General features: G+C 34.4%; 1 long non-coding RNA gene across 1 annotated transcript; it reads left to right on the top strand.

Moving 5' to 3' along the window:
* The first annotated feature begins 2,936 nt into the window (after positions 1–2,936).
* LOC127731649 (uncharacterized) lies at positions 2,937–13,358 on the top strand. The gene is made up of 3 exons (XR_007995661.1): positions 2,937–2,992; positions 7,245–7,430; positions 13,082–13,358. It is a non-coding gene; the product is annotated as an uncharacterized LOC127731649 (long non-coding RNA).
* Positions 13,359–14,108: the final 750 nt, after the last annotated feature.

The raw sequence follows: 14,108 nt of genomic DNA, 5'->3' as shown, positions 1-14,108 counted from the left end.
TCCTAAACACACATAAAAAGGGAGACCCACTATAAAAGCGCTTGCGACCTAACTCGCTTCATGATGACGTCTTTAGTTACTACAATTGATAAATCTTTTCACTTATCAATCAGAGGGAGAGAGCTCTACTTATCAATATCAATAAAAATATATTTTAACTGTTGAATGACTTAATCTTCAATTATTTAGTCTTAGAATTTATATCTTTAATTTTCACCAATTTTCTAAATTTGATTTATTGAACCTTTTTGTCTGCTTACGCCTTACCTAACTAAAGATGGTTGAGATATGTTTAGCCGTTTTTATATAAAACATTTTAAAAATGAAAAACATCTAGCTTGTAAGTTATTTCTTCAAAGACATATATAGCATCATTTTAAAGCAAACTTATTTGTCCAAGGCATAAATGAATGATTGTACTGAATGAATATATATATATAGCCTATTGTTAGAAAGCTGGACAAACTTGTGTTTGCTGGTGTTAGTATATTTATAAAAAAACACAGCTGATATTATGCCATATAATTTCATTATTTATGGTGATTAAACTGCAATAAGCTACGGTTCGGTACCAATTTCGTCGTCAGCTCTGTTGCATAAGGACAAATGAAAATATTAAATTTCTTGGTAACAAGGATGTCATATAACCTTCTAGATGGTATTTTTAAAGATATATGAACATCAAAACTCATAAGATACGTTTTATGACTGTTTGTTAAAAAATGTCATTCGAGATCAATTACCAAAAATATGGATTTTTTCCATAATTTTTCAAAATAATTTCCCCTTCGTTCATTGATTTATAATACGACGCGGTTTTGATCTCAATATCATAGTCCTTTTAAAGACCACTAACTCAAGTATCGTAATTTATAACTCCCGTGAAGACGCTAATTAATTTTTATCAGAGACATGTCTCTGTTGTATTTAACAAGATTAGTAAATGCAACGACATCTATTGGAAGGAGTCAAGAGTTGTCGTTAATTATCTACTGTCCAATATAAACAGATTGGGTTATCTCGCTTGGAAATGTGACATATTCTTGCACATGTCTATGTAGTTACATTCCAGCAACAGCGACGGGTGCCATATGTGGAGCAGGATCTGCTTACCCTTCCGGAGCACCTGAGATCCCCCTCCCCTTTCCCCCAGTTTTTGATGGGGTTCGTGTTGCTTTTTCCTTAGTTTTTGTATGTTGAGTTTTGTGTACTGTTGTTTGTCTGTTGGTCCCTTTCTATTTTAGCCATCACGTTGTCAGTTTATTTTTGACTTATGAGTTTGAATGTCCCTTTGGTATCTTTTGCTTCTCTTTTTATCCTATTCCCTTCCTTTTTTCCTCGATTTTGACATTACCTCCTGATATTTAACTATAATGAGTAACTGAGACGACGTATGTCACTAGAGATGCAGGAACTGTCTGCCCTTCCGGGCACTTGCGATCACCCTGTATTTTGGTCGGCTTGATCAATCTGTAATGATGATAACTTTATTTAAAATATTTAGATATAAAAATTTCAATATATTTTATAAAACTTATAAATTTTTTCAAATAATCATGGCAAATTTCCAAAATCATCAAGTATTGACCGAAGCACATTTTGTATGAAGCGCCAAAGCGCTTCATTCTAAAAATGTGTGCACGATCAACAGTTTTACACCCAACAAAATTACAAAAAAAGCATTCATTTCTTATAATTACATTTTTATGCTAATAAGACCATGAAAAAAGTTTAATCAAGTTTTTCTTTTATTTACCTGTGAACTTTTTTGTGGAAGCATTGATATGAAGGTTAATTTTTGAATGACGCGCGATTGTTGTTAGCCAATCAAACTAACGGATTCTCGTGAAACATACATGTAATGCAATTATTTAGACACTAAGCATATATACATAATGGTTTGACAGCTTAAATTCTTATAAATTTCAAAATTTTTAATACGTAAATTGTCAATTTGTAACTTATAACTGTGTAATTTAAAAATTCTTAATTCGTAAATTGTCAATTTGCCACTTGTAACTATGTAATTTCCAAATTCGTATAGAAGCTTTTCCGGACGTAAATATTGCTGGTTCTTTCCCTAAAAGAAATATATATAATCGAGTAATTGAATTTACACTAAATTGTCCTTAAAACACAATATTGAATAATTCAAAACAGTCTCCTAATTGTACAAAATGTACATTTATTAACCAATAGAAACCTTCCACGTTTAGAGCAATATTCAATTTTTTTTCTGAATTTTTTCGTATCATTTCGATGATAAGGAAGCATAAAACTTATTTCGATCAAACTGTGCTATGAAATCTGCCAGATCGATCTATTATAGCTAAAATGAGACTAAGCGTATATAATTACCTCGAAATCGAAAGAGGGAAATATAATACGAATTGTTAGAAATGACAAATTTTGTAAAACATGTATGAAAAAAATTGAGGACGAAGACCACGTCATGTGTCGTTATCATATTTATCATAAAAGGAAATGAAAAAAACACTCGTGACAAAAGTATCTAAAATGTATTCTAAAATGCTAAAAGTATTGTTTTAAGTCTATCGCAAGGGCGTATAGGAGCCCTCCCTTTTCCCCCCTCTACTTTTTTGGCAAAACAAATGATTGAAATAAAAAATAAAAATGAAAGAGGACGAAAGAGGATACTGACCAGAGACAGATATACTACATATACTTTACATGTCTCTGCACTGACAAACTCCTACTATTTTATTTTTAAGTCTTGTCATGTGCACTTTGACATGTTTCAGAAGTTGCCCTCCCACTTTTCATTCTACTCCTACGCCTAATTATAAATATTCTATTTAATTTCGTACACAGATTTTCATTTTCTATTTTTCTTGTAAAAACTAGGCAGTGTGAATTAATAAAAATGATCTGACCCCACGTGTTTGACCACTGTTATGACACTCGTACGTGTGGTACGTAATTTGGCAACCACGTGACAGATGTTGTATACACAATTTGAAACAACGATTCTGTGAGTACCATGTTTACTACGCTTTCTATATTAAAATGCATTGTTTGTTTACGCGATTGCGATATCAGTTATTATGTCATGGCAATTGCAAAATGTTTATGTGAGAAATTACACGAGTAATTGCAAAATAATACAAATACATAAAAATAGGGGGCCTTTTTTTACTCACTATAGGATGATATAGTCATGAATACTAAACTAACCCTAAAAGCAGTAGTCCTAACCTATAGGCCATTCCTTACCTAACACTAGCCCTAACATTAACCGAAAACTAGCCCTAACCTCGAGGCCCTAACCATGCATAACCGAAAACTGATCCCTAACACTACGGCCCGTTTCCCTATAACACATCTTTAGCATGGACCACCAAAGTCAAACAATGGGAACAATTAGAGGTTTATAAATTGTTATACAACATATACGGTTGTATATAAATAAAGAAACAAATGCGTTCCTTTTCCAGGTTGAGAGTTGAGTCTTTTCTGAAATTTATGAAATATCCCAAAATAAAATTTCTATATAAAGTGTTGGTCAGGTAATTTTTTATCCGGCCACAGTGTGAGTTGTGAGCATTAGTTTATAGTTATTGATCATGTTGATTGGTCTGACATTCTAATTGTTTATTAATCTGGTTATTTGCGAACGACCAACGTACTTATTGATTGTGTAATAGTACCAATAGAACAAAACAAACAAAAGAAAAAAAAAATCGAAAGACTTAGTACTGTCATAAATCTGTTTATATATTTTAAATTGTAAATTGAATAAGAGATTCATGCAGAATATGGGTATGGACAAAAGTGGCTCCTTCTTCTCCAATTGTATTGTGTATATAAACCAAAAAAAAAATCCCCAAAAAATATTTTATGCACGTTTCTTCTCCAATTTTCATTAAAATTTGCACTAGAAATATTTCCAGTTTCTTGTGGGTACTGTCCATTAAAGTTTATATCGGCAACGATAAATATTACTGAGTAATAGTGATAATTTAATGAAAATCGGGTATAAATTAAAGAGTCAATTAAAGTTTCGATAGAATATTTTAGAAATAAGATTATCATTGAAAAAGGAATTGAAATGACTTCCGTCCATTATTTTCATGTGTTTGTCTGTGTCGTTATGTTTCGGCCGGGTCCTGAGTGTTATTGATATTTTTTATTTACACCATTAACGGATATTCCGAAACTCGAACGGAGCATATTGGCCTTAATAACATTTCAATTAAACCATTGCTTCAAAACCTGCATAGCCAGTCAGTCTCCAGGTGTCTACCTGCAGCTTACCTTAAACTTTACATTTTGTTTGAGAATACCATTAGTTTGTTTTGTTATTCCGTTACTGATATGTTTGTCTGGCCTGCTTTGAAAGTCACGAAGACATCGTCGTCGCGTGACGTTGTCGGTGGCATCAACATTGAGTAGAATACAGAATAGGAACGGGGAATGTGTCAAAGAGATAACAACGCGACCAAAGAGCAGAAAACCGCACAAGGCCACCATTGAGTCTTCAACGCAGTGAGAAACTCCCGCACCTGGAGGCGGGCTTCAGCTTGCCCCTAAACAATAATGTATACTAGTTCAGCGAAATGGACGCTGTACATGTTAAGGTTCCGTCTATGATTAAATATATTAGACATCAATTATTTACGGAATTTTATGTAGCTTTGACACAAGATTTTTGGAGATGGCATCAGGGGCAAAATTTAGATTTTTTTTCAGATGCCGGCTTTTACTGACGAATAGATGTAACAGCCACTATGTTCCGTCAGTTACTTTGTTCCGGCGGAACTTTTCAACTAGTTATTTCGTTCCGATGGAACTTTCCAACTAGTTGTTCTATTCCGAGTGCAGTCGAAAAGTTCCGGAAAAAAGTAGCTAGTTGAAAAGTCCCGGAACAATGTAGCTAGTTGAATAGTTCTGGCGGAACAGAACAACTAGTTACATCGTTTCGAATATATCATATTTCGTCCTTTTTGTAGAAAGAGGGGGAAGAATGAGTATCAGTATATATAAGAGCAAATCATTAATTTACCAGAATACCCAACACACTGAAAGGGGTTTCTTCGGGGATAAATATGCAAAATTTAAGTTGTATTTCTTAGCTCACATAAAACGGAATAAGTTGCATTATCATGCAAATTTAGTATTCATAGTACCCTCAAGAGAGGGAAGAATACCCCCCTCCTCATGTGGTTCTTTGCATCAATTCTCCAAATGGAACTTTGTGACTGGTTGATAAGTTCCGTTGGAACTTTTGGGCTAGTTTGTTAGTTCCGGTTTTGACTTATTTGCCAAAGAGGAACTTTGTGGCTAGTTGATAAGTTCCTTTTGACTTTTGTAATCAGTATCTTGGTTTCCCTTTGAAAGGTTCAAATATAATATGTTGCGCATTTACTTTGCATCAATTCTCCAAATGGAACTTTCTGCCTGGTTGATAAGTTCCGTTGGAACTTTTGGGCTAGTTTGTTAGTTCCGGTTTTGCCTAATTTGACAAAAAGGAACTTTCTAACTAGTTGATATGTTCCGTTGGAACTTTTCAACTAGTCACTTTGTTCCGGTGGAACTTTTAAACCAGAGGAAGAACAAAGTAACTAGTTAATAAGTTCCTCCGGAACTTTTCGGCTAGTTAGTTCTTTTCGCCCAGAACTTACCAACGTCGGAACAAATGAGCATTTACATAGACTCATCTCTTTTTAGTAACATATAGATACAGTATGTGCACCAAATACAAACTAAACGCTAATTCTCCGCTAAGCATACGGCATTTGGAGTAAGACAAGACTTGTGGCTCGGGAGTCAGACTAGAGGGGCGGTAGGAGGGGTGTCAACCCGAAGTCCCGCAAAAATAAAGTATTCTTTCCCGGAATCCCGAAAAACTAAATGCTTATTCCCGAATCATGATAAATGTAAATCCTGAATTCCCGCGAAAATGAGGCCCTATCCCGAATTCCCACAAAAATAAAGCCCAATTCCGACGTCCCGAAAAAAAAATTCCTTCCGCCACTCGGACTATTATGTCCGGGTAGGGTGACACGTTTCCCTGTGGACTGTTACCTTGTTTACCAGCACGTTAACACTATGACTCAGTGTGTAGCACAAAGCAGAGTTTATGTTCATATCGATCGGATTAATCTGACTTTCAATTATATTTTTATCGAGCTTGCAACGAAAGTCACGGAAGCGAGACATAGCGATCCTACATTCCGTCGTCGTCAAAATTAAGGCCAGTCGATGTACGGTTCAATTATTTTTACACATTAATAACTTTGTCAAACCTTCATGGAATTTTACGAAACTAAGAATTTCTCACTTACGACTTATAGAATTACAATATTTGGTAATGTATATAATTGATTTTTGCAAGGAATACATGTCCGTCAGACAGGGTTCACCTGACCTCGACCTCATTTCATTGATTAGTGATCAATGTTAAGTTTTCGTGGTCAAGTGCGTATATCCGATACTACATGCAGAAGGTTAACTATATTAAATTGATGTATGGAATGACTCAGACTGTAAGGCAACCCTTTAAAAAATCTTTGTTTGATGTTGCCTACCAATGCCTTGTAGGGTTGGGCAGGTAGGTATGGATTTTGTTTTTGCCAACAACATAAGTTATATGTTCTAGACAAGAAAACGACGTAAGAGCAGGAGAAAATGTTTGAAAAAAAATGAATCAATTTGTGTCATTTTTTTTCGGGTAGGCTGCTTTTTAGGTGGGTAGGTAGGCAACATCAAACAATCTAAATTTTATTTTTGGCCTAAGGTGTGCATGTCCGTCTGGATGGTTTCATCTCGATTGTGATGGCTGCCTAGAGTGGTTTCACCAAAAATGCGTCGGACTAAAACATGCTCCCCAAAGCACTAGATGTGTGGAAGCTGCCCGCATTGTAAATAAAATAAATAAAATATATGCTATATTGTAGCATTGCAGTGCTTACGAATGAAAGTTTTCAAGTTGTATTTTAATACATATCACTAGTCCCAGCATACATTGAAGTGCATTAACGTAACAATAACACAACGTAACCGTAGACACAACTATTATTGTTACGTTCGTAATTAATCGATTCCCAACCCAACCTAGCATTCCGGCAATTAGTGTCCAATGCAACAATAACTTTTTTTGTTATCGTTACATTTCAACGTAATCGTAGCCAGTGCCATAAAATATTGATGCTTATCATCCATGGTTTTAATAATTTACTTATTAAGTATACGTTTGAAACAATTCATGTATTTATCTTTTATAGGAATATACTGGTTCCGTCTTAGACGATTTATGTGCCGCTGTCTGTTATATTTCTATAATCAGATCGCAATTAAACAGAGAATCTGTGAATGATTACAGTTACTGGGTACAATTCACGGTAGGAGCAGATCTTGCTCCATGCAGGCCAGCTAATATGGCCTTTATTTTACATATTCAAGGTTTTCAGGTATGTAAAACCCATTTTGAATTAACAAAAGAGGGAACACGATAGTAACAAAAGAGGGAACACGATAGTAACAAAAGAGGGAACACGATAGTAACAAAAGAGGGAACATGAGGGAACACGATAGTAACAAAAGAGGGAACACGATAGTAACAAAAGAGGGAACATGATAGTTTAACAGTCATTTGGGCACTGAAATTGCAAAATAATTAAAATTTTTCATGTAGAACTGTCATAATTAGGCATTTAATTGTAAAATGGCTTGAAGACTCAAATCGCATGATAACAGTCATTCAAGACTGAAATTGTAAAACATTTAAATTTTTCATGTAGAACTCTCATCTAAGAATAAAGAGTTTGATTATAAAATATAATAAATGAATTAAAGACTCAAATCGCTATTTTTTTTGTGTTTAGTAATTTCAAACTCCATATAATTTGAAAATTATAGTAATATTGTATTTTCTTTAATAGCATCTATTTGAATACAAGTCATGCCAGTATTAAAGGAAAGGTGTTTATCTGCAATAGATTTCTACATCTTAATAAAAAAAAATAGTAAAACTGCATGCAGACTAAAGGGAGATAAAAGCTTTTAATAATCTCTTTTTGGTGTAATCATGGCAACAATCTACATTTATTTGATACAAAATATTGCAAAAAAGGGGATGAAAATGTCACAAAATACCCCAAATTTTGTCCAAAAGAGAATTCAATCCATTAGAGTGTGATATCTTTTCTCGAACCATTGACATTTTTCTATCAATAAGTCAAAAAAAGTTATATCCATTTTACCTCATTTTTCCATAAAATTGAATTGAAAAGTTCGAGCGTCAAAATACAGACTGTCAAACAGAACATGACATATAAAACCTGCAAAAGCAATCTTGATGTTTTATATAAACCCACTTTGAAGGCTATATTATTCTTCAGCTATCTAAAAATCAATTTTATTGCACAATAACTTTCATATTTAGAAAATTCACCATGGCCAAAATGCGAAACCACACTCCAAACTGTGTATTGCTACCTTTGTCTTTTGGTTGTTTTTTGTTTTTTTACAATGGCATTGTCAGTTCATTTTCGACTGATGAGTCCCCTGATATTTTCCGCCCTTTTTTTACAACCACTGGGTAAACGTCTCTGCTGGTGGTAATTGTTTCCCCGAGGACATCATAAACTAAGTAGCATACGATTACGATAATATAACAAAATACAGACTCGAACATATGAAAAGGTCTGAAACAGACGCCATTATGGACACAGGTGCCCCTTTATCACCAGGTATGACAAATACATCGAATACAAGACATTAAAACGATCATACTAATGAGAATAGCAATGCTCTTCGCACCTGATCGTGTACAATTCTACTACAAGACATTTCTGACTTTAATGACTCCGAATAATCCTGTCTCGTTTCTTTATGTATAACCAAAAACGGCAAAACATGTAAAATTTTAATAACATATACTCAATTTACTAGCAATAATTCCAATTTAACTTAACAGTCTTACTAATAGATATAAGAAGATGTCGTATGAGTGTCAATGAGACAACTCTCCATCCAAGTCAAAATTTATAAAAGTAAACCATTATAGGTCAAAGTACGGTCTTCAACACGGAGCCTTGGCTCACACCGAACAGCAAGCTATAAAGGGCCCCAAAAAAATTACTAGTATAAAAGCATTCAAACGGGAAAACCAACTAATAGTATACTTAGAGCTATGATGATGATTTGAATTGTAAACCAACCAATCTCGTCTATTGATTAGAGTGTAACCTTGCGGATTGGTATATGTCGTTGAAACGAAAGGAAGGCTAAATAAACGTATGTGCGGCCATAGATCAGCCATTTACAACAGTACAAATGACATTGTTTATCAACATTAATTAGTAATCAGTCTGATCATTAAATCCTTTATATGCGAGTTCGCATCATCAAAGAACTATACCACACGAGTAAGAATGCTCATCTTGCAACAACTCTCAGTAGACAAACGGAAGACTGCTGAATTTGAAAATTGAAAACTGCGAAACCATTAATCCCTTTTGTGATTATGAGTCCGGAGTAATTTTCTGATTTGACCGCCAGAAAATCGCTCCAGACTCAGAATCCCAAAAGGGATTACGACACCATATTGTTCAATGACAAAATGGATGGTATATGTATCCTATCTTGTCGTTCTTCCTGTAGCTCGGTGAATGTGATGAATATTTTCAACTCCGCTCCTCGACGTAGACGCAGTCATGGTCATCGTCAATATAATTCACAAACTTTCCATGATTTCTCCATAAATGACCTAATGCCATTTATACAGTAGCCGTTCGGTATTCATCACATTCGCAGGAAGTTTTTTATTCACTACCCCTTTCACAGTGTCATATAAATCTAAACAAATTATGTTTGGAGACCACTGTTACAAATTCCAATTCAAACCAATACAAACTTCCAGCTATCATCTCATATATTGCAAGTCACAGACTTTTCACACTGGTTCGCGTTGGAAAAGATGAAACAGAGATCAGATCCTTTCTAAAACTTTCCTTTACCAAAAATTGGTCTCGATGCCATTAACTTGGGCAATATCCTTCATCATAAATAAGTTTATTAGAAAATACCACCATACTTAAAATATCGGTGTGTACCTATCATCACTTATACCTATACAAAAAAATTGCGACTAAATATTTCGATAACAAACACGTGTTGCAGGATCTCAATATTGACGACTACATGTATAACAATCCCGACTGCACCTGTGCTAGTTCCTCATTCATATATATTCCTGCTGAACCGTTATAACTGGTGAATAGAATATTGTCAACAACTCTACTCTGCGAAATATGTCATTCAAAGGCCCGACATGTGAGTATCGTGAACCTAAATCCATCAATTAGAAGCACAACTTCAAAATACTGATGAATCCAGTCGAGAAAGAAGACATAGATACTCATTCTAAATGGGTTAACGATGTGAAGTTGTTGATACAAATTATAATTAAACAAAACTGAATCGGTGTACGAATAAACATGCTACATCGATTCTTAAAAGACCAAAATATGGCTAAGCACCTGTCCTACCTCCATGAGAAACATGTTGTTGTCTCCGCAGATAAAGCCTCAAACAACATCGTTTTTGTGTGTAAAATCACATTACACAAACTGCGTGAAATTGAAATTACTGTAAACATATTTTATTAAAGAAATCGTTATAATATATAGCTACAAGGGTAAAGACATAAATACAAAATATACAAAAGATTCAATAATTGGGATTAGGAAACAAGAGCAGTGCTCTTATATAAATCCGTCTCCCTAAATTCGAAAATAAAATTACAATCTATGAATACATGCTGAATAGCAAACGAATAAATATGTAACAAAATACAGTCAATGATTACAATATTAAAAAGGAAAATTCATAAGAAAAAAATATATAGCAAAGGAAGGGGGTGAAAGGTGTTTTTAGAAAAATGAGAGTGTTATTAAAGAATGAAACAATATTTTTTATGTAGGGGAGGAGTGATTAATTAGAATTATTTGATTGTGGATGTGAATCGATTGCTACTTATAATAAAGTTTTGCACAGCTTTGAATATCAGTATGTTTTGTTCTACTGTGAGTCTATCGGAGCCAAAAAGTAAGACATTAGTGGAAACATTTTGATTGGAATCTGTAGGTTGTGAATGTGTCTTTGGCGAGGTACATTGAATATTTTGCATTTTAATAAATTCAACGTATACCCCCACTACACTTATCGAAAAAGAAATTCTTAATAATCATAGGTCTGTTCTATGTTCCTTTGAATTTCAACCAAAGGTGAAGAACTGGATCTTTCTTCACAGTATTGGATATTTAAATTACATGAATGTCCTTACTGACAACTTGATACTGCTTTGTCTTCAAAGTTCTCAGTAGAACCTCTTTTTAATTTATTAACATACATTGTATCAGCAATCTAAGCCGGAGTTCAGAGATATTATGAAAAAACACACTGTAGGTGCGCTGTGAATCAGATGTTGATCCCAAAGATCTGATGGAATGAATACAATCTTAGTCTCTTTCCTGTTGTGGTATTAAACATTTGACTTTTCTACCATTCACACAAGTATTACCCATTCAAATCTTAAAGACAAATTAAAATAATTGGTCTTGTTTTGTTTCTTTAAAAAAAACTAGCCAACGTAGATACACATATCTTGTTTTAAGGAGGGATAAATCGTACTTTGTGAACAAAAAACTACAATCTGATTCAAACAAAAAAATCACTGAAACTAACATTATCAAGATGCTTGATCTCTTCATTGACTAGTGAGAGGCGAAGGATACCAAAGGGACATTCAAACTCATAAGTCAAAAATAAACCGACAAACCTATTGTCAAAAAAGAAAAAGATAAACAGACAAACAACAGTACACAAAACACAACATAGAAAACCAACGACCGAGTAACACGAACCCCACCAAAATCTGGGGGTGATCTCAGGTGCTCCGGAAGGGTAAGCAGATCCTGCTCCACATGTGGCACCCGTCGTATTGCTCTTGTAAGTACAAACCCGGTGATATGTCTAATTCGGTAGGTCACATTCGGGGGAAAGGGGACGGGATTGTTGTTACGACAATTGGGACATATTCGTTCTCATCTGTGAAACAGATATTCCATAACGGTCAACTAACTCGTGACGTCGTCCGTAAAATTTGCGAAGGGATGATTTCAACTTCACTACTTGGAACTTTTGGTTTAATAGCTTCCTTGTGAGCAGCAATCCTCTATTAAGGAAATCATGATGGGAAATACATGCCCTGGAATATCGTATCAACTGGGAGATTTATAATCCGTATGCAGGGGCTGCTGGAATGTTGCTACATAGAAATGGAAAATTCACAAATGGGAAGCTGAAATCATCTTTTTTTGTGATAAAGTTTTGTTTTCAACCGACCCTCATTGTCAATTTCTAGATGTAAGTCAATATATGAGGCATACTTAACATTATCTGTTGTATCCTTTATGTCTATATATATAGATATATGCGTTCAACATAGTCACCAAATTTTGAATTATTTAGTTAGAGAACATTATCTTTATAGCGGAAAGTGAAGTTAAAGGATACTGCCAACTTCTTTTCTTTCTTTCTAAGAAGTTACTGTTTGAAGTCAGACTCATATGAATAAAGGAACAATTCGGCAAGAAGAGGAGCACAGTTGGTTCCCATGGGAATGCCGATTGTTTGTTGAATAACATGTCATCCAAACGTAATAAATATGTTGTCTATCAAAAAATCAAGAATCTTGATAATGTTAGTTTGAGAGAATTAATTGTTTGAATCAGAATGATTTTTTACAAAGAACGACAACATATTTGTTACGTTTAGATGACGTGTTTTCCAACAAGCAATTGGAACCAACTGTGTTCCCCTTCTTGTCGACTTGTTCCTTTATTCATATCAGGCTGACTTTATTCATGAGTTTCTCAGGTAGAATGAAACGCACTCGACATTTATTGCGATGGGCAAAGACTAGGCGGCTAAGAGTTTAAATATACGTTTCATTTCCCTCTTAACAATTAAGAAGCCATTGTGCAATAATCAATGTAATGACTTATCCTTCACAAGAAATATTGTTTGACACTAAACAAATGAATGTTTCATTTAGGGTCATGAACTACAGGATTTTAGTACTTGGCCACTATATTTCCCAAACAACGTACAAGCCATATTCTACCTAGTCTCTGTCACGGATAACAATGTTGTTCAACACCAGCTAGTCGATCTGCCAAAGTATACGAAAGATGTCTTCCTAGAAATCAAGACTGCTCCAGAATGTGGACCTGTTACAATGCTAATACTGGGACTTGAAAAGTTTGGAGAAGGAGTACAGACCTACTATTCAGTGGTGGCTGAAGGAACGCTTGATATTGTTACAGAAGGTATTTGCAATATTTCTTGTTAACAGATACAAATATGCTGACAAAAATTTATTCTCTCACTAAAGTGATAGAAAATAATTCGGAGAAAGAAAAATTATAAGTTTGGTGCTTTCTATCATGTGATAAAGCCCGTACACTAGTATTTGATTCGAAGTTTTATCTTATGTTATGCTGTTGTGTATTCCAGATTTCTTGTTCATTTTTGTAAAACTACATTTTCGCTGTGTAAATTTAATAATATGATGAAATGATATTCATGCAAAGTTTTTTTCAAATTTCTTTCTTACCAGCGACAGAGTCGTAAAATCGTGATCTACATGTATCTTCATTCGGTTAGGACGGCGTAGAACCATTGTGTAAAACTTATTCTTGTAGAGGATAGTAGTGTGTGTGTCTTATATTGCTGACCATTGTAATGTGTAATCATACGTCTGGCAGAAGACATTTGACCTTGACTTATTTACATGGCTCATTAATGACCAGTTAGTTCTAATGATAAGGGTAGTTTCTTGGCTATTGTAAGCTTTAAATAGGTCAATTATTGTTTGTCTTAAGAATCCAAGCTATGGGTACATATTACTATTTCAATAGTCCCTTGATATTGATCACACTTCCATAGTTTTCCATTTCGTTCAGTTTTTGGGTCAGTAACTGAATTACCTGCAACGCATCGTTGTAAACATTTCTACATATAGGCCTACCTTCATCTCAAAAATTTCAACAAATAATTCGGTCATAATCATTGACCCAGAC

Source organism: Mytilus californianus, unplaced genomic scaffold, assembly GCF_021869535.1.
Source record: "Mytilus californianus isolate M0D057914Y unplaced genomic scaffold, xbMytCali1.0.p SCAF_20, whole genome shotgun sequence".
Classification (NCBI taxonomy): Eukaryota; Metazoa; Mollusca; class Bivalvia; order Mytilida; family Mytilidae; genus Mytilus; species Mytilus californianus.
The sequence above is the reverse complement of the archived record's forward strand: the minus strand, read 5'-3'. Positions and strand labels throughout refer to the sequence as shown.